The sequence below is a fragment of the Danio rerio genome, chromosome 19, assembly GCF_052040795.2.
Source record: "Danio rerio strain M-AB ecotype USA chromosome 19, GRCz13ab, whole genome shotgun sequence".
Lineage (NCBI taxonomy): Eukaryota > Metazoa > Chordata > Actinopteri > Cypriniformes > Danionidae > Danio > Danio rerio.
Genome location: NC_141039.2, coordinates 45,080,001 through 45,106,761, shown reverse-complemented (window position 1 = coordinate 45,106,761; position 26,761 = coordinate 45,080,001). Strand labels below are relative to the sequence as shown.

Below are 26,761 nucleotides of genomic sequence, written 5' to 3'. Positions count from 1 at the left end.
TACACCGTTTCTTTTTCTGCGACACATGATTAGCTTGCGTCGCATGTTTTGGTGCACACTTCATATTTTTGACTTTTTTAGAGACATTTCGATTTTAGACACCGTTTCTATTTAGCGACACATGTTTAGCTTGTGTCGCATGTTTTGCGTGCACTTCACATTTTCGATTTTTTTCGTGACATTTCTATTTTAGACATGGTTTCTATATTTGCGACACATGTTTAGCTTGTGTCGCATGTTTTGCGTGCACTTCACATTTTTGATTTTTTTTGTGACATTTCTATTTTAGACACGGTTTCTATTTTTGCGACACATGTTTAGCTTGCGTCGCATGTTTTGTGAAGGCACGGTGTAAGGCACTTGACCAGCCAGTGCACACAGCTGCCTACTGACCAATCAGAGCACCCCAGGCCAACCGGTCGATCAAGAGAGCACATCAGCTTTCAGATTAATCAGCGCACGTACGGCCCATGAAGAGCACATCAGCTTTCAGATTAATAAGCGCACGTACGGCCACCTGACCCACCAGAGGACCCAGGGTCCAACTGACCAGTCAGAGCACACAAGGCAACCTGACCGATCAGAGCACCCTAGCTTTGTAACGTTTAGATTTTATACACCGTTTCTATTTCTGCGACACATGATTAGCTTGCGTCGCATGTTTTGGTGCACACTTCACATTTTCGACTTTTTTAGAGACATTTCGATTTTAGACACCGTTTCTATTTAGCGACACATGTTTAGCTTGTGTCGCATGTTTTGCGTGCACTTCACATTTTTGATTTTTTTCGTGACATTTCTATTTTAGACACGGTTTCTATATTTGCGACACATGTTTAGCTTGTGTCGCATGTTTTGCGTGCACTTCACATTTTTGATTTTTTTTGTGACATTTCTATTTTAGACACGGTTTCTATATTTGCGACACATGTTTAGCTTGTGTCGCATGTTTTGCGTGCACTTCACATTTTTGATTTTTTTGTGACATTTCTATTTTAGACACGGTTTCTATTTTTGCGACACATGTTTAGCTTGTGTCGCATGTTTTGCGTGCACTTCACATTTTTGATTTTTTTTGTGACATTTCTATTTTAGACACGGTTTCTATTTTTGCGACACATGTTTAGCTTGCGTCGCATGTTTTGTGAAGGCACGGTGTAAGGCACTTGACCAGCCAGTGCACACAGCTGCCTACTGACCAATCAGAGCACCCCAGGCCAACCGGTCGATCAAGAGAGCACATCAGCTTTCAGATTAATCAGCGCACGTACGGCCCATGAAGAGCACATCAGCTTTCAGATTAATAAGCGCACGTACGGCCACCTGACCAACCAGAGGACCCAGGGTCCAACTGACCAGTCAGAGCACACAAGGCAACCTGACCGATCAGAGCACCCTAGCTTTGTAACGTTTAGATTTTATACACCGTTTCTATTTCTGCGACACATGATTAGCTTGCGTCGCATGTTTTGGTGCACACTTCACATTTTTGACTTTTTTAGAGACATTTCGATTTTAGACACCGTTTCTATTTAGCGACACATGTTTAGCTTGTGTCGCATGTTTTGGGTGCACTTCACATTTTCGATTTTTTTCGTGACATTTCTATTTTAGACACGGTTTCTATATTTGCGACACATGTTTAGCTTGTGTCGCATGTTTTGCGTGCACTTCACATTTTTGATTTTTTTCGTGACATTTCTATTTTAGAAACGGTTTCTATGTTTGCGACACATGTTTAGCTTGTGTCGCATGTTTTGCGTGCACTTCACATTTTTGATTTTTTTTGTGACATTTCTATTTTAGACACGGTTTCTATTTTTGCGACACATGTTTAGCTTGTGTCGCATGTTTTGCGTGCACTTCACATTTTTTATTTTTTTTGTGACATTTCTATTTTAGACACGGTTTCTATTTTTGCGGCACATGTTTAGCTTGCGTCGCATGTTTTGTGAAGGCACGGTGTAAGGCACTTGACCAGCCAGTGCACACAGCTGCCTACTGACCAATCAGAGCACCCCAGGCCAACCGGTCGATCAAGAGAGCACATCAGCTTTCAGATTAATCAGCGCACGTACGGCCCATAAAGAGCACATCAGCTTTCAGATTAATAAGCGCACGTACGGCCACCTGACCAACCAGAGGACCCAGGGTCCAACTGACCAGTCAGAGCACACAAGGCAACCTGACCGATCAGAGCACCCTAGCTTTGTAACGTTTAGATTTTATACACCGTTTCTATTTCTGCGACACATGATTAGCTTGCGTCGCATGTTTAGGTGCACACTTCACATTTTCGACTTTTTTAGAGACATTTCGATTTTAGACACCGTTTCTATTTAGCGACACATGTTTAGCTTGTGTCGCATGTTTTGCGTGCACTTCACATTTTCGATTTTTTTCGTGACATTTCTATTTTAGACACGGTTTCTATATTTGCGACACATGTTTAGCTTGTGTCGCATGTTTTGCGTGCACTTCACATTTTTGATTTTTTTTGTGACATTTCTATTTTAGACACGGTTTCTATTTTTGCGACACATGTTTAGCTTGCGTCGCATGTTTTGTGAAGGCACGGTGTAAGGCACTTGACCAGCCAGTGCACACAGCTGCCTACTGACCAATCAGAGCACCCCAGGCCAACCGGTCGATCAAGAGAGCACATCAGCTTTCAGATTAATCAGCGCACGTACGGCCCATGAAGAGCACATCAGCTTTCAGATTAATAAGCGCACGTACGGCCACCTGACCAACCAGAGGACCCAGGGTCCAACTGACCAGTCAGAGCACACAAGGCAACCTGACCGATCAGAGCACCCTAGCTTTGTAACGTTTAGATTTTATACACCGTTTCTATTTCTGCGACACATGATTAGCTTGCGTCGCATGTTTTGGTGCACACTTCACATTTTCAAGTTTTTTAGAGACATTTCGATTTTAGACACCGTTTCTATTTAGCGACACATGTTTAGCTTGTGTCGCATGTTTTGCGTGCACTTCACATTTTTGATTTTTTTTGTGACATTTCTATTTTAGACACGGTTTCTATATTTGCGACACATGTTTAGCTTGTGTCGCATGTTTTGCGTGCACTTCACATTTTTTATTTTTTTGTGACATTTCTATTTTAGACAAGGTTTCTGTTTTTGCGACACATGTTTAGCTTGCGTCGCATGTTTTGTGAAGGCACGGTGTAAGGCACTTGACCAGCCAGTGCACACAGCTGCCTACTGACCAATCAGAGCACCCCAGGCCAACCGGTCGATCAAGAGAGCACATCAGCTTTCAGATTAATCAGCGCACGTACGGCCCATGAAGAGCACATCAGCTTTCAGATTAATAAGCGCACGTACGGCCACCTGACCCACCAGAGGACCCAGGGTCCAACTGACCAGTCAGAGCACACAAGGCAACCTGACCGATCAGAGCACCCTAGCTTTGTAACGTTTAGATTTTATACACCGTTTCTATTTCTGCGACACATGATTAGCTTGCGTCGCATGTTTTGGTGCACACTTCACATTTTTGACTTTTTTAGAGACATTTCGATTTTAGACACCGTTTCTATTTAGCGACACATCTTTAGCTTGTGTCGCATGTTTTGCGTGCACTTCACATTTTCGATTTTTTTCGTGACATTTCTATTTTAGACACGGTTTCTATATTTGCGACACATGTTTAGCTTGTGTCGCATGTTTTGCGTGCACTTCACATTTTTGATTTTTTTTGTGACATTTCTATTTTAGACACGGTTTCTATTTTTGCGACACATGTTTAGCTTGTGTCGCATGTTTTGCGTGCACTTCACATTTTTGATTTTTTTTGTGACATTTCTATTTTAGACACGGTTTCTATTTTTGCGACACATGTTTAGCTTGCGTCGCATGTTTTGTGAAGGCACGGTGTAAGGCACTTGACCAGCCAGTGCACACAGCTGCCTACTGACCAATCAGAGCACCCCAGGCCAACCGGTCGATCAAGAGAGCACATCAGCTTTCAGATTAATCAGCGCACGTACGGCCCATGAAGAGCACATCAGCTTTCAGATTAATAAGCGCACGTACGGCCACCTGACCAACCAGAGGACCCAGGGTCCAACTGACCAGTCAGAGCACACAAGGCAACCTGACCGATCAGAGTACCCTAGCTTTGTAACGTTTAGATTTTATACACCGTTTCTATTTCTGCGACACATGATTAGCTTGCGTCGCATGTTTTGGTGCACACTTCACATTTTTGACTTTTTTAGAGACATTTCGATTTTAGACACCGTTTCTATTTAGCGACACATGTTTAGCTTGTGTCGCATGTTTTGGGTGCACTTCACATTTTCGATTTTTTTCGTGACATTTCTATTTTAGACACGGTTTCTATATTTGCGACACATGTTTAGCTTGTGTCGCATGTTTTGCGTGCACTTCACATTTTTGATTTTTTTCGTGACATTTCTATTTTAGACACGGTTTCTATGTTTGCGACACATGTTTAGCTTGTGTCGCATGTTTTGCGTGCACTTCACATTTTTGATTTTTTTTGTGACATTTCTATTTTAGACACGGTTTCTATTTTTGCAACACATGTTTAGCTTGTGTTGCATGTTTTGCGTGCACTTCACATTTTTGATTTTTTTTGTGACATTTCTATTTTAGACACGGTTTCTATTTTTGCGACACATGTTTAGCTTGCGTCGCATGTTTTGTGAAGGCACGGTGTAAGGCACTTGACCAGCCAGTGCACACAGCTGCCTACTGACCAATCAGAGCACCCCAGGCCAACCGGTCGATCAAGAGAGCACATCAGCTTTCAGATTAATCAGCGCACGTACGGCCCATGAAGAGCACATCAGCTTTCAGATTAATAAGCGCACGTACGGCCACCTGACCCACCAGAGGACCCAGGGTCCAACTGACCAGTCAGAGCACACAAGGCAACCTGACCGATCAGAGCACCCTAGCTTTGTAACGTTTAGATTTTATACACCGTTTCTATTTCTGCGACACATGATTAGCTTGCGTCGCATGTTTTGGTGCACACTTCACATTTTTGACTTTTTTAGAGACATTTCGATTTTAGACACCGTTTCTATTTAGCGACACATGTTTAGCTTGTGTCGCATGTTTTGGGTGCACTTCACATTTTCGATTTTTTTCGTGACATTTCTATTTTAGACACGGTTTCTATATTTGCGACACATGTTTAGCTTGTGTCGCATGTTTTGCGTGCACTTCACATTTTTGATTTTTTTCGTGACATTTCTATTTTAGAAACGGTTTCTATGTTTGCGACACATGTTTAGCTTGTGTCGCATGTTTTGCGTGCACTTCACATTTTTGATTTTTTTTGTGACATTTCTATTTTAGACACGGTTTCTATTTTTGCGACACATGTTTAGCTTGTGTCGCATGTTTTGCGTGCACTTCACATTTTCGATTTTTTTCGTGACATTTCTATTTTAGACACGGTTTCTATATTTGCGACACATGTTTAGCTTGTGTCGCATGTTTTGCGTGCACTTCACATTTTTGATTTTTTTGTGACATTTCTATTTTAGACACGGTTTCTATTTTTGCGACACATGTTTAGCTTGTGTCGCATGTTTTGCGTGCACTTCACATTTTTGATTTTTTTTGTGACATTTCTATTTTAGACACGGTTTCTATTTTTGCGACACATGTTTAGCTTGCGTCGCATGTTTTGTGAAGGCACGGTGTAAGGCACTTGACCAGCTAGTGCACACAGCTGCCTACTGACCAATCAGAGCACCCCAGGCCAACCGGTCGATCAAGAGAGCACATCAGCTTTCAGATTAATCAGCGCACGTACGGCCCATGAAGAGCACATCAGCTTTCAGATTAATAAGCGCACGTACGGCCACCTGACCAACCAGAGGACCCAGGGTCCAACTGACCAGTCAGAGCACACAAGGCAACCTGACCGATCAGAGCACCCTAGCTTTGTAACGTTTAGATTTTATACACCGTTTCTATTTCTGCGACACATGATTAGCTTGCGTCGCATGTTTTGGTGCACACTTCACATTTTTGACTTTTTTAGAGAGATTTCGATTTTAGACACCGTTTCTATTTAGCGACACATGTTTAGCTTGTGTCGCATGTTTTGCGTGCACTTCACAATTTTGATTTTTTTCGTGACATTTCTATTTTAGACACGGTTTCTATATTTGCGACACATGTTTAGCTTGTGTCGCATGTTTTGGGTGCACTTCACATTTTCGATTTTTTTCGTGACATTTCTATTTTAGACACGGTTTCTATATTTGCGACACATGATTAGCTTGCATCGCATGTTTTGGTGCACATCTCACATTTTCGATTTTTTTCATGACATTTCTATTTTAGACACGGTTTCTATATTTGCGACACATGTTTAGCTTGTGTCGCATGTTTTGCGTGCACTTCACATTTTTGATTTTTTTTGTGACATTTAGATTTTAGACACTGTTTCTATTTTTGCGACACATGTTTAGCTTGCGTCGCATGTTTAGGTGCACACTTCATATTTTCGACTTTTTTAGAGACATTTCGATTTTAGACACCGTTTCTATTTAGCGACACATGTTTAGCTTGTGTCGCATGTTTTGCGTGCACTTCACATTTTTGATTTTTTTTGTGACATTTCTATTTTAGACACGGTTTCTATTTTTGCGACACATGTTTAGCTTGTGTCACATGTTTTGCGTGCACTTCACATTTTTGATTTTTTTCGTGACATTTCTATTTTAGACACGGTTTCTATTTTTGCGACACATGTTTAGCTTGCGTCGCATGTTTTGTGAAGGCACGGTGTAAGGCACTTGACCAGCCAGTGCACACAGCTGCCTACTGACCAATCAGAGCACCCCAGGCCAACCGGTCGATCAAGAGAGCACATCAGCTTTCAGATTAATCAGCGCACGTACGGCCCATGAAGAGCACATCAGCTTTCAGATTAATAAGCGCACGTACGGCCACCTGACCAACCAGAAGACCCAGGGTCCAACTGACCAGTCAGAGCACACAAGGCAACCTGACCGATCAGAGCACCCTAGCTTTGTAACGTTTAGATTTTATACACCGTTTCTATTTCTGCGACACATGATTAGCTTGCGTCGCATGTTTTGGTGCACACTTCACATTTTCGACTTTTTTAGAGACATTTCGATTTTAGACACCGTTTCTATTTAGCGACACATGTTTAGCTTGTGTCGCATGTTTTGCGTGCACTTCACATTTTCGATTTTTTTCGTGACATTTCTATTTTAGACACGGTTTCTATATTTGCGACACATGTTTAGCTTGTGTCGCATGTTTTGCGTGCACTTCACATTTTTGATTTTTTTGTGACATTTCTATTTTAGACACGGTTTCTATTTTTGCGACACATGTTTAGCTTGTGTCGCATGTTTTGCGTGCACTTCACATTTTTGATTTTTTTTGTGACATTTCTATTTTAGACACGGTTTCTATTTTTGCGGCACATGTTTAGCTTGCGTCGCATGTTTTGTGAAGGCACGGTGTAAGGCACTTGACCAGCCAGTGCACACAGCTGCCTACTGACCAATCAGAGCACCCCAGGCCAACCGGTCGATCAAGAGAGCACATCAGCTTTCAGATTAATCAGCGCACGTACGGCCCATGAAGAGCACATCAGCTTTCAGATTAATAAGCGCACGTACGGCCACCTGACCAACCAGAGGACCCAGGGTCCAACTGACCAGTCAGAGCACACAAGGCAACCTGACCGATCAGAGCACCCTAGCTTTGTAACGTTTAGATTTTATACACCGTTTCTATTTCTGCGACACATGATTAGCTTGCGTCGCATGTTTTGGTGCACACTTCACATTTTTGATTTTTTTCGTGACATTTCTATTTTAGACACGGTTTCTATATTTGCGACACATGTTTAGCTTGTTTCGCATGTTTTGCGTGCACTTCACATTTTTGATTTTTTTTGTGACATTTCTATTTTAGACACGGTTTCTATTTTTGCGACACATGTTTAGCTTGCGTCGCATGTTTTGTGAAGGCACGGTGTAAGGCACTTGACCAGCCAGTGCACACAGCTGCCTACTGACCAATCAGAGCACCCCAGGCCAACCGGTCGATCAAGAGAGCACATCAGCTTTCAGATTAATCAGCGCACGTACGGCCCATGAAGAGCACATCAGCTTTCAGATTAATAAGCGCACGTACGGCCACCTGACCAACCAGAGGACCCAGGGTCCAACTGACCAGTCAGAGCACACAAGGCAACCTGACCGATCAGAGCACCCTAGCTTTGTAACGTTTAGATTTTATACACCGTTTCTATTTCTGCGACACATGATTAGCTTGCGTCGCATGTTTTGGTGCACACTTCATATTTTCGACTTTTTTAGAGACATTTCTATTTAAGACACCGTTTCTATTTAGCGACACATGTTTAGCTTGTGTCGCATGTTTTGCGTGCACTTCACATTTTCGATTTTTTTCGTGACATTTCTATTTTAGACACGGTTTCTATATTTGCGACACATGTTTAGCTTGTGTCTCATGTTTTGCGTGCACTTCACATTTTTTATTTTTTTGTGAAATTTCTATTTTAGACACGGTTTCTATTTTTGCGACACATGTTTAGCTTGTGTCGCATGTTTTGCGTGCACTTCACATTTTTGATTTTTTTTGTGACATTTCTATTTTAGACACGGTTTCTATTTTTGCGACACATGTTTAGCTTGCGTCGCATGTTTTGTGAAGGCACGGTGTAAGGCACTTGACCAGCCAGTGCACACAGCTGCCTACTGACCAATCAGAGCACCCCAGGCCAACCGGTCGATCAAGAGAGCACATCAGCTTTCAGATTAATCAGCGCACGTACGGCCCATGAAGAGCACATCAGCTTTCAGATTAATAAGCGCACGTACGGCCACCTGACCAACCAGAGGACCCAGGGTCCAACTGACCAGTCAGAGCACACAAGGCAACCTGACCGATCAGAGCACCCTAGCTTTGTAACGTTTAGATTTTATACACCGTTTCTATTTCTGCGACACATGATTAGCTTGCGTCGCATGTTTTGGTGCACACTTCACATTTTTGACTTTTTTAGAGACATTTCGATTTTAGACACCGTTTCTATTTAGCGACACATGTTTAGCTTGTGTCGCATGTTTTGGGTGCACTTCACATTTTCGATTTTTTTCGTGACATTTCTATTTTAGACACGGTTTCTATATTTGCGACACATGTTTAGCTTGTGTCGCATGTTTTGCGTGCACTTCACATTTTTGATTTTTTTCGTGACATTTCTATTTTAGAAACGGTTTCTATGTTTGCGACACATGTTTAGCTTGTGTCGCATGTTTTGCGTGCACTTCACATTTTTGATTTTTTTTGTGACATTTCTATTTTAGACACGGTTTCTATTTTTGCGACACATGTTTAGCTTGTGTCGCATGTTTTGCGTGCACTTCACATTTTCGATTTTTTTCGTGACATTTCTATTTTAGACACGGTTTCTATATTTGCGACACATGTTTAGCTTGTGTCGCATGTTTTGCGTGCACTTCACATTTTTGATTTTTTTTGTGACATTTCTATTTTAGACACGGTTTCTATTTTTGCGACACATGTTTAGCTTGTGTCGCATGTTTTGCGTGCACTTCACATTTTTAATTTTTTTTGTGACATTTCTATTTTAGACACGGTTTCTATTTTTGCGGCACATGTTTAGCTTGCGTCGCATGTTTTGTGAAGGCACGGTGTAAGGCACTTGACCAGCCAGTGCACACAGCTGCCTACTGACCAATCAGAGCACCCCAGGCCAACCAGTCGATCAAGAGAGCACATCAGCTTTCAGATTAATCAGCGCACGTACGGCCCATGAAGAGCACATCAGCTTTCAGATTAATAAGCGCACGTACGGCCACCTGACCAACCAGAGGACCCAGGGTCCAACTGACCAGTCAGAGCACACAAGGCAACCTGACCGATCAGAGCACCCTAGCTTTGTAACGTTTAGATTTTATACACCGTTTCTTTTTCTGCGACACATGATTAGCTTGCGTCGCATGTTTTGGTGCACACTTCATATTTTTGACTTTTTTAGAGACATTTCGATTTTAGACACCGTTTCTATTTAGCGACACATGTTTAGCTTGTGTCGCATGTTTTGCGTGCACTTCACATTTTCGATTTTTTTCGTGACATTTCTATTTTAGACACGGTTTCTATATTTGCGACACATGTTTAGCTTGTGTCGCATGTTTTGCGTGCACTTCACATTTTTGATTTTTTTGTGACATTTCTATTTTAGACACGGTTTCTATTTTTGCGACACATGTTTAGCTTGTGTCGCATGTTTTGCGTGCACTTCACATTTTTGATTTTTTTTGTGACATTTCTATTTTAGACACGGTTTCTATTTTTGCGACACATGTTTAGCTTGCGTCGCATGTTTTGTGAAGGCACGGTGTAAGGCACTTGACCAGCCAGTGCACACAGCTGCCTACTGACCAATCAGAGCACCCCAGGCCAACCGGTCGATCAAGAGAGCACATCAGCTTTCAGATTAATCAGCGCACGTACGGCCCATGAAGAGCACATCAGCTTTCAGATTAATCAGCGCACGTACGGCCCATGAAGAGCACATCAGCTTTCAGATTAATAAGCGCACGTACGGCCACCTGACCAACCAGAGGACCCAGGGTCCAACTGACCAGTCAGAGCACACAAGGCAACCTGACCGATCAGAGCACCCTAGCTTTGTAACGTTTAGATTTTATACACCGTTTCTATTTCTGCGACACATGATTAGCTTGCGTCGCATGTTTTGGTGCACACTTCACATTTTTGACTTTTTTAGAGACATTTCGATTTTAGACACCGTTTCTATTTAGCGACACATGTTTAGCTTGTGTCGCATGTTTTGGGTGCACTTCACATTTTCGATTTTTTTCGTGACATTTCTATTTTAGACACGGTTTCTATATTTGCGACACATGTTTAGCTTGTGTCGCATGTTTTGCGTGCACTTCACATTTTTGATTTTTTTCGTGACATTTCTATTTTAGAAACGGTTTCTATGTTTGCGACACATGTTTAGCTTGTGTCGCATGTTTTGCGTGCACTTCACATTTTTGATTTTTTTTGTGACATTTCTATTTTAGACACGGTTTCTATTTTTGCGACACATGTTTAGCTTGTGTCGCATGTTTTGCGTGCACTTCACATTTTTTATTTTTTTTGTGACATTTCTATTTTAGACACGGTTTCTATTTTTGCGGCACATGTTTAGCTTGCGTCGCATGTTTTGTGAAGGCACGGTGTAAGGCACTTGACCAGCCAGTGCACACAGCTGCCTACTGACCAATCAGAGCACCCCAGGCCAACCGGTCGATCAAGAGAGCACATCAGCTTTCAGATTAATCAGCGCACGTACGGCCCATAAAGAGCACATCAGCTTTCAGATTAATAAGCGCACGTACGGCCACCTGACCAACCAGAGGACCCAGGGTCCAACTGACCAGTCAGAGCACACAAGGCAACCTGACCGATCAGAGCACCCTAGCTTTGTAACGTTTAGATTTTATACACCATTTCTATTTCTGCGACACATGATTAGCTTGCGTCGCATGTTTAGGTGCACACTTCACATTTTCGACTTTTTTAGAGACATTTCGATTTTAGACACCGTTTCTATTTAGCGACACATGTTTAGCTTGTGTCGCATGTTTTGCGTGCACTTCACATTTTCGATTTTTTTCGTGACATTTCTATTTTAGACACGGTTTCTATATTTGCGACACATGTTTAGCTTGTGTCGCATGTTTTGCGTGCACTTCACATTTTTGATTTTTTTTGTGACATTTCTATTTTAGACACGGTTTCTATTTTTGCGACACATGTTTAGCTTGCGTCGCATGTTTTGTGAAGGCACGGTGTAAGGCACTTGACCAGCCAGTGCACACAGCTGCCTACTGACCAATCAGAGCACCCCAGGCCAACCGGTCGATCAAGAGAGCACATCAGCTTTCAGATTAATCAGCGCACGTACGGCCCATGAAGAGCACATCAGCTTTCAGATTAATAAGCGCACGTACGGCCACCTGACCAACCAGAGGACCCAGGGTCCAACTGACCAGTCAGAGCACACAAGGCAACCTGACCGATCAGAGCACCCTAGCTTTGTAACGTTTAGATTTTATACACCGTTTCTATTTCTGCGACACATGATTAGCTTGCGTCGCATGTTTTGGTGCACACTTCACATTTTTGACTTTTTTAGAGACATTTCGATTTTAGACACTGTTTCTATTTAGCGACACATCTTTAGCTTGTGTCGCATGTTTTGCGTGCACTTCACATTTTCGATTTTTTTCGTGACATTTCTATTTTAGACACGGTTTCTATATTTGCGACACATGTTTAGCTTGTGTCGCATGTTTTGCGTGCACTTCACATTTTTGATTTTTTTTGTGACATTTCTATTTTAGACACGGTTTCTATTTTTGCGACACATGTTTAGCTTGTGTCGCATGTTTTGCGTGCACTTCACATTTTTGATTTTTTTTGTGACATTTCTATTTTAGACACGGTTTCTATTTTTGCGACACATGTTTAGCTTGCGTCGCATGTTTTGTGAAGGCACGGTGTAAGGCACTTGACCAGCCAGTGCACACAGCTGCCTACTGACCAATCAGAGCACCCCAGGCCAACCGGTCGATCAAGAGAGCACATCAGCTTTCAGATTAATCAGCGCACGTACGGCCCATGAAGAGCACATCAGCTTTCAGATTAATAAGCGCACGTACGGCCACCTGACCAACCAGAGGACCCAGGGTCCAACTGACCAGTCAGAGCACACAAGGCAACCTGACCGATCAGAGTACCCTAGCTTTGTAACGTTTAGATTTTATACACCGTTTCTATTTCTGCGACACATGATTAGCTTGCGTCGCATGTTTTGGTGCACACTTCACATTTTTGACTTTTTTAGAGACATTTCGATTTTAGACACCGTTTCTATTTAGCGACACATGTTTAGCTTGTGTCGCATGTTTTGGGTGCACTTCACATTTTCGATTTTTTTCGTGACATTTCTATTTTAGACACGGTTTCTATATTTGCGACACATGTTTAGCTTGTGTCGCATGTTTTGCGTGCACTTCACATTTTTGATTTCTTTCGTGACATTTCTATTTTAGACACGGTTTCTATGTTTGCGACACATGTTTAGCTTGTGTCGCATGTTTTGCGTGCACTTCACATTTTTTATTTTTTTTGTGACATTTCTATTTTAGACACGGTTTCTATTTTTGCAACACATGTTTAGCTTGTGTTGCATGTTTTGCGTGCACTTCACATTTTTGATTTTTTTTGTGACATTTCTATTTTAGACACGGTTTCTATTTTTGCGACACATGTTTAGCTTGCGTCGCATGTTTTGTGAAGGCACGGTGTAAGGCACTTGACCAGCCAGTGCACACAGCTGCCTACTGACCAATCAGAGCACCCCAGGCCAACCGGTCGATCAAGAGAGCACATCAGCTTTCAGATTAATCAGCGCACGTACGGCCCATGAAGAGCACATCAGCTTTCAGATTAATAAGCGCACGTACGGCCACCTGACCCACCAGAGGACCCAGGGTCCAACTGACCAGTCAGAGCACACAAGGCAACCTGACCGATCAGAGCACCCTAGCTTTGTAACGTTTAGATTTTATACACCGTTTCTATTTCTGCGACACATGATTAGCTTGCGTCGCATGTTTTGGTGCACACTTCACATTTTTGACTTTTTTAGAGACATTTCGATTTTAGACACCGTTTCTATTTAGCGACACATGTTTAGCTTGTGTCGCATGTTTTGGGTGCACTTCACATTTTCGATTTTTTTCGTGACATTTCTATTTTAGACACGGTTTCTATATTTGCGACACATGTTTAGCTTGTGTCGCATGTTTTGCGTGCACTTCACATTTTTGATTTTTTTCGTGACATTTCTATTTTAGAAACGGTTTCTATGTTTGCGACACATGTTTAGCTTGTGTCGCATGTTTTGCGTGCACTTCACATTTTTGATTTTTTTTGTGACATTTCTATTTTAGACACGGTTTCTATTTTTGCGACACATGTTTAGCTTGTGTCGCATGTTTTGCGTGCACTTCACATTTTCGATTTTTTTCGTGACATTTCTATTTTAGACACGGTTTCTATATTTGCGACACATGTTTAGCTTGTGTCGCATGTTTTGCGTGCACTTCACATTTTTGATTTTTTTGTGACATTTCTATTTTAGACACGGTTTCTATTTTTGCGACACATGTTTAGCTTGTGTCGCATGTTTTGCGTGCACTTCACATTTTTTATTTTTTTTTGTGACATTTCTATTTTAGACACGGTTTCTATTTTTGCGACACATGTTTAGCTTGCGTCGCATGTTTTGTGAAGGCACGGTGTAAGGCACTTGACCAGCTAGTGCACACAGCTGCCTACTGACCAATCAGAGCACCCCAGGCCAACCGGTCGATCAAGAGAGCACATCAGCTTTCAGATTAATCAGCGCACGTACGGCCCATGAAGAGCACATCAGCTTTCAGATTAATAAGCGCACGTACGGCCACCTGACCAACCAGAGGACCCAGGGTCCAACTGACCAGTCAGAGCACACAAGGCAACCTGACCGATCAGAGCACCCTAGCTTTGTAACGTTTAGATTTTATACACCGTTTCTATTTCTGCGACACATGATTAGCTTGCGTCGCATGTTTTGGTGCACACTTCACATTTTTGACTTTTTTAGAGAGATTTCGATTTTAGACACCGTTTCTATTTAGCGACACATGTTTAGCTTGTGTCGCATGTTTTGCGTGCACTTCACAATTTTGATTTTTTTCGTGACATTTCTATTTTAGACACGGTTTCTATATTTGCGACACATGTTTAGCTTGTGTCGCATGTTTTGGGTGCACTTCACATTTTCGATTTTTTTCGTGACATTTCTATTTTAGACACGGTTTCTATATTTGCGACACATGATTAGCTTGCATCGCATGTTTTGGTGCACATCTCACATTTTCGATTTTTTTCATGACATTTCTATTTTAGACACGGTTTCTATATTTGCGACACATGTTTAGCTTGTGTCGCATGTTTTGCGTGCACTTCACATTTTTGATTTTTTTTGTGACATTTAGATTTTAGACACTGTTTCTATTTTTGCGACACATGTTTAGCTTGCGTCGCATGTTTAGGTGCACACTTCATATTTTCGACTTTTTTAGAGACATTTCGATTTTAGACACCGTTTCTATTTAGCGACACATGTTTAGCTTGTGTCGCATGTTTTGCGTGCACTTCACATTTTTGATTTTTTTTGTGACATTTCTATTTTAGACACGGTTTCTATTTTTGCGACACATGTTTAGCTTGTGTCACATGTTTTGCGTGCACTTCACATTTTTGATTTTTTTCGTGACATTTCTATTTTAGACACGGTTTCTATTTTTGCGACACATGTTTAGCTTGCGTCGCATGTTTTGTGAAGGCACGGTGTAAGGCACTTGACCAGCCAGTGCACACAGCTGCCTACTGACCAATCAGAGCACCCCAGGCCAACCGGTCGATCAAGAGAGCACATCAGCTTTCAGATTAATCAGCGCACGTACGGCCCATGAAGAGCACATCAGCTTTCAGATTAATAAGCGCACGTACGGCCACCTGACCAACCAGAGGACCCAGGGTCCAACTGACCAGTCAGAGCACACAAGGCAACCTGACCGATCAGAGCACCCTAGCTTTGTAACGTTTAGATTTTATACACCGTTTCTATTTCTGCGACACATGATTAGCTTGCGTCGCATGTTTTGGTGCACACTTCACATTTTTGACTTTTTTAGAGACATTTCGATTTTAGACACCGTTTCTATTTAGCGACACATGTTTAGCTTGTGTCGCATGTTTTGGGTGCACTTCACATTTTCGATTTTTTTCGTGACATTTCTATTTTAGACACGGTTTCTATATTTGCGACACATGTTTAGCTTGTGTCGCATGTTTTGCGTGCACTTCACATTTTTGATTTTTTTTGTGACATTTCTATTTTAGACAAGGTTTCTATTTTTGCGACACATGTTTAGCTTGCGTCGCATGTTTTGTGAAGGCACGGTGTAAGGCACTTGACCAGCCAGTGCACACAGCTGCCTACTGACCAATCAGAGCACCCCAGGCCAACCGGTCGATCAAGAGAGCACATCAGCTTTCAGATTAATCAGCGCACGTACGGCCCATGAAGAGCACATCAGCTTTCAGATTAATAAGCGCACGTACGGCCACCTGACCAACCAGAAGACCCAGGGTCCAACTGACCAGTCAGAGCACACAAGGCAACCTGACCGATCAGAGCACCCTAGCTTTGTAACGTTTAGATTTTATACACCGTTTCTATTTCTGCGACACATGATTAGCTTGCGTCGCATGTTTTGGTGCACACTTCACATTTTCGACTTTTTTAGAGACATTTCGATTTTAGACACCGTTTCTATTTAGCGACACATGTTTAGCTTGTGTCGCATGTTTTGCGTGCACTTCACATTTTCGATTTTTTTCGTGACATTTCTATTTTAGACACGGTTTCTATATTTGCGACACATGTTTAGCTTGTGTCGCATGTTTTGCGTGCACTTCACATTTTTGATTTTTTTGTGACATTTCTATTTTAGACACGGTTTCTATTTTTGCGACACATGTTTAGCTTGTGTCGCATGTTTTGCGTGCACTTCACATTTTTGATTTTTTTTGTGACATTTCTATTTTAGACACGGTTTCTATTTTTGCGGCACATGTTTAGCTTGCGTCGCATGTTTTGTGAAGGCACGGTGTAAGGCACTTGACCAGCCAGTGCACACAGCTGCCTACTGACCAATCAGAGCACCCCAGGCCAACCGGTCGATCAAGAGAGCACATCAGCTTTCAGATTAATCAGCGCACGTACGGCCCATGAAGAGCACATCAGCTTTCAGATTAATAAGCGCACGTACGGCCACCTGACCAACCAGAGGACCCAGGGTCCAACTGACCAGTCAGAGCACACAAGGCAACCTGACCGATCAGAGCACCCTAGCTTTGTAACGTTTAGATTTTATACACCGTTTCTATTTCTGCGACACATGATTAGCTTGCGTCGCATGTTTTGGTGCACACTTCACATTTTTGATTTTTTTCGTGACATTTCTATTTTAGACACGGTTTCTATATTTGCGACACATGTTTAGCTTGTTTCGCATGTTTTGCGTGCACTTCACATTTTTGATTTTTTTGTGACATTTCTATTTTAGACACGGTTTCTATTTTTGCGACACATGTTTAGCTTGTGTCGCATGTTTTGCGTGCACTTCACATTTTTGATTTTTTTTGTGACATTTCTATTTTAGACACGGTTTCTATTTTTGCGACACATGTTTAGCTTGCGTCGCATGTTTTGTGAAGGCACGGTGTAAGGCACTTGACCAGCCAGTGCACACAGCTGCCTACTGACCAATCAGAGCACCCCAGGCCAACCGGTCGATCAAGAGAGCACATCAGCTTTCAGATTAATCAGCGCACGTACGGCCCATGAAGAGCACATCAGCTTTCAGATTAATAAGCGCACGTACGGCCACCTGACCAACCAGAGGACCCAGGGTCCAACTGACCAGTCAGAGCACACAAGGCAACCTGACCGATCAGAGCACCCTAGCTTTGTAACGTTTAGATTTTATACACCGTTTCTATTTCTGCGACACATGATTAGCTTGCGTCGCATGTTTTGGTGCACACTTCATATTTTCGACTTTTTTAGAGACATTTCTATTTAAGACACCGTTTCTATTTAGCGACACATGTTTAGCTTGTGTCGCATGTTTTGCGTGCACTTCACATTTTCGATTTTTTTCGTGACATTTCTATTTTAGACACGGTTTCTATATTTGCGACACATGTTTAGCTTGTGTCTCATGTTTTGCGTGCACTTCACATTTTTTATTTTTTGTGAAATTTCTATTTTAGACACGGTTTCTATTTTTGCGACACATGTTTAGCTTGTGTCGCATGTTTTGCGTGCACTTCACATTTTTGATTTTTTTTGTGACATTTCTATTTTAGACACGGTTTCTATTTTTGCGACACATGTTTAGCTTGCGTCGCATGTTTTGTGAAGGCACGGTGTAAGGCACTTGACCAGCCAGTGCACACAGCTGCCTACTGACCAATCAGAGCACCCCAGGCCAACCGGTCGATCAAGAGAGCACATCAGCTTTCAGATTAATCAGCGCACGTACGGCCCATGAAGAGCACATCAGCTTTCAGATTAATAAGCGCACGTACGGCCACCTGACCAACCAGAGGACCCAGGGTCCAACTGACCAGTCAGAGCACACAAGGCAACCTGACCGATCAGAGCACCCTAGCTTTGTAACGTTTAGATTTTATACACCGTTTCTATTTCTGCGACACATGATTAGCTTGCGTCGCATGTTTTGGTGCACACTTCACATTTTTGACTTTTTTAGAGACATTTCGATTTTAGACACCGTTTCTATTTAGCGACACATGTTTAGCTTGTGTCGCATGTTTTGGGTGCACTTCACATTTTCGATTTTTTTCGTGACATTTCTATTTTAGACACGGTTTCTATATTTGCGACACATGTTTAGCTTGTGTCGCATGTTTTGCGTGCACTTCACATTTTTGATTTTTTTCGTGACATTTCTATTTTAGAAACGGTTTCTATGTTTGCGACACATGTTTAGCTTGTGTCGCATGTTTTGCGTGCACTTCACATTTTTGATTTTTTTTGTGACATTTCTATTTTAGACACGGTTTCTATTTTTGCGACACATGTTTAGCTTGTGTCGCATGTTTTGCGTGCACTTCACATTTTCGATTTTTTTCGTGACATTTCTATTTTAGACACGGTTTCTATATTTGCGACACATGTTTAGCTTGTGTCGCATGTTTTGCGTGCACTTCACATTTTTGATTTTTTTGTGACATTTCTATTTTAGACACGGTTTCTATTTTTGCGACACATGTTTAGCTTGTGTCGCATGTTTTGCGTGCACTTCACATTTTTAATTTTTTTTGTGACATTTCTATTTTAGACACGGTTTCTATTTTTGCGGCACATGTTTAGCTTGCGTCGCATGTTTTGTGAAGGCACGGTGTAAGGCACTTGACCAGCCAGTGCACACAGCTGCCTACTGACCAATCAGAGCACCCCAGGCCAACCAGTCGATCAAGAGAGCACATCAGCTTTCAGATTAATCAGCGCACGTACGGCCCATGAAGAGCACATCAGCTTTCAGATTAATAAGCGCACGTACGGCCACCTGACCAACCAGAGGACCCAGGGTCCAACTGACCAGTCAGAGCACACAAGGCAACCTGACCGATCAGAGCACCCTAGCTTTGTAACGTTTAGATTTTATACACCGTTTCTATTTCTGCGACACATGATTAGCTTGCGTCGCATGTTTTGGTGCACACTTCACATTTTCGACTTTTTTAGAGACATTTCGATTTTAGACACCGTTTCTATTTAGCGACACATGTTTAGCTTGTGTCGCATGTTTTGCGTGCACTTCACATTTTCGATTTTTTTCGTGACATTTCTATTTTAGACACGGTTTCTATATTTGCGACACATGTTTAGCTTGTGTCGCATGTTTTGCGTGCACTTCACATTTTTGATTTTTTTGTGACATTTCTATTTTAGACACGGTTTCTATTTTTGCGACACATGTTTAGCTTGTGTCGCATGTTTTGCGTGCACTTCACATTTTTGATTTTTTTTGTGACATTTCTATTTTAGACACGGTTTCTATTTTTGCGGCACATGTTTAGCTTGCGTCGCATGTTTTGTGAAGGCACGGTGTAAGGCACTTGACCAGCCAGTGCACACAGCTGCCTACTGACCAATCAGAGCACCCCAGGCCAACCGGTCGATCAAGAGAGCACATCAGCTTTCAGATTAATCAGCGCACGTACGGCCCATGAAGAGCACATCAGCTTTCAGATTAATAAGCGCACGTACGGCCACCTGACCAACCAGAGGACCCAGGGTCCAACTGACCAGTCAGAGCACACAAGGCAACCTGACCGATCAGAGCACCCTAGCTTTGTAACGTTTAGATTTTATACACCGTTTCTATTTCTGCGACACATGATTAGCTTGCGTCGCATGTTTTGGTGCACACTTCACATTTTTGATTTTTTTCGTGACATTTCTATTTTAGACACGGTTTCTATATTTGCGACACATGTTTAGCTTGTTTCGCATGTTTTGCGTGCACTTCACATTTTTGATTTTTTTGTGACATTTCTATTTTAGACACGGTTTCTATTTTTGCGACACATGTTTAGCTTGTGTCGCATGTTTTGCGTGCACTTCACATTTTTGATTTTTTTTGTGACATTTCTATTTTAGACACGGTTTCTATTTTTGCGACACATGTTTAGCTTGCGTCGCATGTTTTGTGAAGGCACGGTGTAAGGCACTTGACCAGCCAGTGCACACAGCTGCCTACTGACCAATCAGAGCACCCCAGGCCAACCGGTCGATCAAGAGAGCACATCAGCTTTCAGATTAATCAGCGCACGTACGGCCCATGAAGAGCACATCAGCTTTCAGATTAATAAGCGCACGTACGGCCACCTGACCAACCAGAGGACCCAGGGTCCAACTGACCAGTCAGAGCACACAAGGCAACCTGACCGATCAGAGCACCCTAGCTTTGTAACGTTTAGATTTTATACACCGTTTCTATTTCTGCGACACATGATTAGCTTGCGTCGCATGTTTTGGTGCACACTTCATATTTTCGACTTTTTTAGAGACATTTCTATTTAAGACACCGTTTCTATTTAGCGACACATGTTTAGCTTGTGTCGCATGTTTTGCGTGCACTTCACATTTTCGATTTTTTTCGTGACATTTCTATTTTAGACACGGTTTCTATATTTGCGACACATGTTTAGCTTGTGTCTCATGTTTTGCGTGCACTTCACATTTTTTATTTTTTGTGAAATTTCTATTTTAGACACGGTTTCTATTTTTGCGACACATGTTTAGCTTGTGTCGCATGTTTTGCGTGCACTTCACATTTTTGATTTTTTTTGTGACATTTCTATTTTAGACACGGTTTCTATTTTTGCGACACATGTTTAGCTTGCGTCGCATGTTTTGTGAAGGCACGGTGTAAGGCACTTGACCAGCCAGTGCACACAGCTGCCTACTGACCAATCAGAGCACCCCAGGCCAACCGGTCGATCAAGAGAGCACATCAGCTTTCAGATTAATCAGCGCACGTACGGCCCATGAAGAGCACATCAGCTTTCAGATTAATAAGCGCACGTACGGCCACCTGACCAACCAGAGGACCCAGGGTCCAACTGACCAGTCAGAGCACACAAGGCAACCTGACCGATCAGAGCACCCTAGCTTTGTAACGTTTAGATTTTATACACCGTTTCTATTTCTGCGACACATGATTAGCTTGCGTCGCATGTTTTGGTGCACACTTCACATTTTTGACTTTTTTAGAGACATTTCGATTTTAGACACCGTTTCTATTTAGCGACACATGTTTAGCTTGTGTCGCATGTTTTGGGTGCACTTCACATTTTCGATTTTTTTCGTGACATTTCTATTTTAGACACGGTTTCTATATTTGCGACACATGTTTAGCTTGTGTCGCATGTTTTGCGTGCACTTCACATTTTTGATTTTTTTCGTGACATTTCTATTTTAGAAACGGTTTCTATGTTTGCGACACATGTTTAGCTTGTGTCGCATGTTTTGCGTGCACTTCACATTTTTGATTTTTTTTGTGACATTTCTATTTTAGACACGGTTTCTATTTTTGCGACACATGTTTAGCTTGTGTCGCATGTTTTGCGTGCACTTCACATTTTCGATTTTTTTCGTGACATTTCTATTTTAGACACGGTTTCTATATTTGCGACACATGTTTAGCTTGTGTCGCATGTTTTGCGTGCACTTCACATTTTTGATTTTTTTGTGACATTTCTATTTTAGACACGGTTTCTATTTTTGCGACACATGTTTAGCTTGTGTCGCATGTTTTGCGTGCACTTCACATTTTTAATTTTTTTTGTGACATTTCTATTTTAGACACGGTTTCTATTTTTGCGGCACATGTTTAGCTTGCGTCGCATGTTTTGTGAAGGCACGGTGTAAGGCACTTGACCAGCCAGTGCACACAGCTGCCTACTGACCAATCAGAGCACCCCAGGCCAACCAGTCGATCAAGAGAGCACATCAGCTTTCAGATTAATCAGCGCACGTACGGCCCATGAAGAGCACATCAGCTTTCAGATTAATAAGCGCACGTACGGCCACCTGACCAACCAGAGGACCCAGGGTCCAACTGACCAGTCAGAGCACACAAGGCAACCTGACCGATCAGAGCACCCTAGCTTTGTAACGTTTAGATTTTATACACCGTTTCTATTTCTGCGACACATGATTAGCTTGCGTCGCATGTTTTGGTGCACACTTCACATTTTCGACTTTTTTAGAGACATTTCGATTTTAGACACCGTTTCTATTTAGCGACACATGTTTAGCTTGTGTCGCATGTTTTGCGTGCACTTCACATTTTCGATTTTTTTCGTGACATTTCTATTTTAGACATGGTTTCTATATTTGCGACACATGTTTAGCTTGTGTCGCATGTTTTGCGTGCACTTCACATTTTTGATTTTTTTTGTGACATTTCTATTTTAGACACGGTTTCTATTTTTGCGACACATGTTTAGCTTGCGTCGCATGTTTTGTGAAGGCACGGTGTAAGGCACTTGACCAGCCAGTGCACACAGCTGCCTACTGACCAATCAGAGCACCCCAGGCCAACCGGTCGATCAAGAGAGCACATCAGCTTTCAGATTAATCAGCGCACGTACGGCCCATGAAGAGCACATCAGCTTTCAGATTAATAAGCGCACGTACGGCCACCTGACCCACCAGAGGACCCAGGGTCCAACTGACCAGTCAGAGCACACAAGGCAACCTGACCGATCAGAGCACCCTAGCTTTGTAACGTTTAGATTTTATACACCGTTTCTATTTCTGCGACACATGATTAGCTTGCGTCGCATGTTTTGGTGCACACTTCACATTTTCGACTTTTTTAGAGACATTTCGATTTTAGACACCGTTTCTATTTAGCGACACATGTTTAGCTTGTGTCGCATGTTTTGCGTGCACTTCACATTTTTGATTTTTTTCGTGACATTTCTATTTTAGACACGGTTTCTATATTTGCGACACATGTTTAGCTTGTGTCGCATGTTTTGCGTGCACTTCACATTTTTGATTTTTTTTGTGACATTTCTATTTTAGACACGGTTTCTATATTTGCGACACATGTTTAGCTTGTGTCGCATGTTTTGCGTGCACTTCACATTTTTGATTTTTTTGTGACATTTCTATTTTAGACACGGTTTCTATTTTTGCGACACATGTTTAGCTTGCGTCGCATGTTTTGTGAAGGCACGGTGTAAGGCACTTGACCAGCCAGTGCACACAGCTGCCTACTGACCAATCAGAGCACCCCAGGCCAACCGGTCGATCAAGAGAGCACATCAGCTTTCAGATTAATCAGCGCACGTACGGCCCATGAAGAGCACATCAGCTTTCAGATTAATAAGCGCACGTACGGCCACCTGACCAACCAGAGGACCCAGGGTCCAACTGACCAGTCAGAGCACACAAGGCAACCTGACCGATCAGAGCACCCTAGCTTTGTAACGTTTAGATTTTATACACCGTTTCTATTTCTGCGACACATGATTAGCTTGCGTCGCATGTTTTGGTGCACACTTCACATTTTTGACTTTTTTAGAGACATTTAGATTTTAGACACCGTTTCTATTTAGCGACACATGTTTAGCTTGTGTCGCATGTTTTGGGTGCACTTCACATTTTCGATTTTTTTCGTGACATTTCTATTTTAGACACGGTTTCTATATTTGCGACACATGTTTAGCTTGTGTCGCATGTTTTGCGTGCACTTCACATTTTTGATTTTTTTCGTGACATTTCTATTTTAGAAACGGTTTCTATGTTTGCGACACATGTTTAGCTTGTGTCGCATGTTTTGCGTGCACTTCACATTTTTGATTTTTTTTGTGACATTTCTATTTTAGACACGGTTTCTATTTTTGCGACACATGTTTAGCTTGTGTCGCATGTTTTGCGTGCACTTCACATTTTTTATTTTTTTTGTGACATTTCTATTTTAGACACGGTTTCTATTTTTGCGGCACATGTTTAGCTTGCGTCGCATGTTTTGTGAAGGCACGGTGTAAGGCACTTGACCAGCCAGTGCACACAGCTGCCTACTGACCAATCAGAGCACCCCAGGCCAACCGGTCGATCAAGAGAGCACATCAGCTTTCAGATTAATCAGCGCACGTACGGCCCATAAAGAGCACATCAGCTTTCAGATTAATAAGCGCACGTACGGCCACCTGACCAACCAGAGGACCCAGGGTCCAACTGACCAGTCAGAGCACACAAGGCAACCTGACCGATCAGAGCACCCTAGCTTTGTAACGTTTAGATTTTATACACCGTTTCTATTTCTGCGACACATGATTAGCTTGCGTCGCATGTTTAGGTGCACACTTCACATTTTCGACTTTTTTAGAGACATTTCGATTTTAGACACCGTTTCTATTTAGCGACACATGTTTAGCTTGTGTCGCATGTTTTGCGTGCACTTCACATTTTCGATTTTTTTCGTGACATTTCTATTTTAGACACGGTTTCTATATTTGCGACACATGTTTAGCTTGTGTCGCATGTTTTGCGTGCACTTCACATTTTTGATTTTTTTTGTGACATTTCTATTTTAGACACGGTTTCTATTTTTGCGACACATGTTTAGCTTGCGTCGCATGTTTTGTGAAGGCACGGTGTAAGGCACTTGACCAGCCAGTGCACACAGCTGCCTACTGACCAATCAGAGCACCCCAGGCCAACCGGTCGATCAAGAGAGCACATCAGCTTTCAGATTAATCAGCGCACGTACGGCCCATGAAGAGCACATCAGCTTTCAGATTAATAAGCGCACGTACGGCCACCTGACCAACCAGAGGACCCAGGGTCCAACTGACCAGTCAGAGCACACAAGGCAACCTGACCGATCAGAGCACCCTAGCTTTGTAACGTTTAGATTTTATACACCGTTTCTATTTCTGCGACACATGATTAGCTTGCGTCGCATGTTTTGGTGCACACTTCACATTTTCAAGTTTTTTAGAGACATTTCGATTTTAGACACCGTTTCTATTTAGCGACACATGTTTAGCTTGTGTCGCATGTTTTGCGTGCACTTCACATTTTTGATTTTTTTCGTGACATTTCTATTTTAGACACGGTTTCTATATTTGCGACACATGTTTAGCTTGTGTCGCATGTTTTGCGTGCACTTCACATTTTTTATTTTTTTGTGACATTTCTATTTTAGACAAGGTTTCTGTTTTTGCGACACATGTTTAGCTTGCGTCGCATGTTTTGTGAAGGCACGGTGTAAGGCACTTGACCAGCCAGTGCACACAGCTGCCTACTGACCAATCAGAGCACCCCAGGCCAACCGGTCGATCAAGAGAGCACATCAGCTTTCAGATTAATCAGCGCACGTACGGCCCATGAAGAGCACATCAGCTTTCAGATTAATAAGCGCACGTACGGCCACCTGACCCACCAGAGGACCCAGGGTCCAACTGACCAGTCAGAGCACACAAGGCAACCTGACCGATCAGAGCACCCTAGCTTTGTAACGTTTAGATTTTATACACCGTTTCTATTTCTGCGACACATGATTAGCTTGCGTCGCATGTTTTGGTGCACACTTCACATTTTTGACTTTTTTAGAGACATTTCTATTTAAGACACCGTTTCTATTTAGCGACACATGTTTAGCTTGTGTCGCATGTTTTGCGTGCACTTCACATTTTCGATTTTTTTCGTGACATTTCTATTTTAGACACGGTTTCTATATTTGCGACACATGTTTAGCTTGTGTCGCATGTTTTGCGTGCACTTCACATTTTTGATTTTTTTTGTGACATTTCTATTTTAGACACGGTTTCTATTTTTGCGACACATGTTTAGCTTGTGTCGCATGTTTTGCGTGCACTTCACATTTTTGATTTTTTTTGTGACATTTCTATTTTAGACACGGTTTCTATTTTTGCGACACATGTTTAGCTTGCGTCGCATGTTTTGTGAAGGCACGGTGTAAGGCACTTGACCAGCCAGTGCACACAGCTGCCTACTGACCAATCAGAGCACCCCAGGCCAACCGGTCGATCAAGAGAGCACATCAGCTTTCAGATTAATCAGCGCACGTACGGCCCATGAAGAGCACATCAGCTTTCAGATTAATAAGCGCACGTACGGCCACCTGACCAACCAGAGGACCCAGGGTCCAACTGACCAGTCAGAGCACACAAGGCAACCTGACCGATCAGAGTACCCTAGCTTTGTAACGTTTAGATTTTATACACCGTTTCTATTTCTGCGACACATGATTAGCTTGCGTCGCATGTTTTGGTGCACACTTCACATTTTTGACTTTTTTAGAGACATTTCGATTTTAGACACCGTTTCTATTTAACGACACATGTTTAGCTTGTGTCGCATGTTTTGGGTGCACTTCACATTTTCGATTTTTTTCGTGACATTTCTATTTTAGACACGGTTTCTATATTTG

At 42.3% G+C, this 26,761-nt stretch overlaps 2 long non-coding RNA genes across 2 annotated transcripts in view; one reads left to right on the top strand and one right to left on the bottom strand.

The window, feature by feature from the left end:
• The window catches only part of LOC141379178 (uncharacterized), a 94,119-nt gene that overhangs the window by 9,425 nt on the left and 57,933 nt on the right, over positions 1-26,761 (bottom strand). The window lies entirely within an intron of this gene.
• Positions 15,975-18,155, top strand: LOC148679850 (uncharacterized). The gene is made up of 4 exons (XR_015945473.1): positions 15,975-16,829; positions 17,158-17,352; positions 17,773-17,967; positions 18,059-18,155. It is a non-coding gene; the product is annotated as an uncharacterized LOC148679850 (long non-coding RNA).